Source organism: Myotis davidii, unplaced genomic scaffold (assembly GCF_000327345.1).
Source record: "Myotis davidii unplaced genomic scaffold, ASM32734v1 scaffold56, whole genome shotgun sequence".
NCBI classification, from domain to species: Eukaryota; Metazoa; Chordata; class Mammalia; order Chiroptera; family Vespertilionidae; genus Myotis; species Myotis davidii.
The window spans coordinates 80,984-82,383 of NW_006287458.1; positions in this window are offsets into that span (position 1 = coordinate 80,984).

The window sequence follows — 1,400 nt, forward strand, 5'->3', positions numbered from 1 at the left end:
AAGCACCCCCATCTGGGAGAAAGCTGCCCCTGAGTTTCTGCCCCCATGCCAGACAATCCAGTTCCTCTCTGAATGTCCTAAGTCCCTTTCAAGCCTCTGCCCCAGCATTGGAGCCCAGAAGTATCAAGTCCAAGTAATTCATGTGCCAGCCCTTTAAAAGGAACTCCCTGGGTCTCCAGTAGCCTCTGTGTCACTCAGCCACAATCCCTGCTGGTTTTTACAGCCCAAAGTTACCGGGACTTCTCTTCCCAGCACTGAAACCCTGTGTTATGGGATCTGGTGTGGGTCTGGGACTCCTTGCTCCTCACAAAAGCATCTGCAGTCACAATATCTCTCCCAGTTTAACGCGATGTTGGGCTAGACATTCTTCACCTCTGCCCCTCCTACCAGTCTCTCTGTGCTTTCTTCTTTACTTTTCTAGTTGTAGAACTTCCATTCTGCTAGATTTCAGGTGTTTCTGAATGATGGTTGTTCTGTATTTTACTTGTAATTTTGATGTGGTTGTGGGAGGCAGCGAGGACTGGTGTTTACTTACGCTGCCATCTTGGTTCTTTCTAGTCATTTTTCTATTCAAAACCTATATAATTTTATTAACCAATGTCGCTCCAGTAAATTCAGCAAAAATTTAAATAAATAAGTAAATAAGATGAGGTATTCCTATATCCCTGAAACTGACACAATGTTATATGTCAATTGTAGCTCGATTTTTGTAATGGTTTAAAAAAAAAACAGGAGTAAATTTGAAAGCTTAAAACGTATTTTTGTTTTGTTAACTTACAAGAGGGTCTCACCTTCAGAGAACTGCTCTCAAAAATAAGATTTGATGCATATGAGCATGACCAATGGACACAGACAATAACAGGGTGCGGACACATGCTGGGGGCAGGAGCGGGCAGGGAGAGGTCAATGGGGGTTAGTGGGGGGAAAAGGAGACATATATAATATTTTCAACAATAAAGAATTTAAAAATAATAATAATAATATTAGACATATATTTAAAAGCTAAACCCACAAAAGTTTGGTTATTATGTTCAACATTCTAATTGGTGGAGGAAAAATAGTAGTTCCTCACTGTGGTCCTGTGTAGGTGCCAGGACTGCAAAGTATCAGCAAAACAGGTACATTGTTTTCTTTTAAGAAGTCAGCAACCTATGGGCCTGTATTCATTATCTATTGCTATGAAAAAATTATCCAAAAAGTCAGTGGCTTGAAACAACATTTATTATCTCTCAGTCCTCTTACAAAGCTGAAGTCAAGATAGCAGGTGGGTACAAGGGAGTACCCATACGACTGTCAGCTGATTTCTCAACAGAAACCATGCAGGCCAGAAGAGAGTGGCAAGAAATATTCAAAGTGATGCAAAGTTGCAGCAAGAACCTGCAACCAAGATTACTTTATCC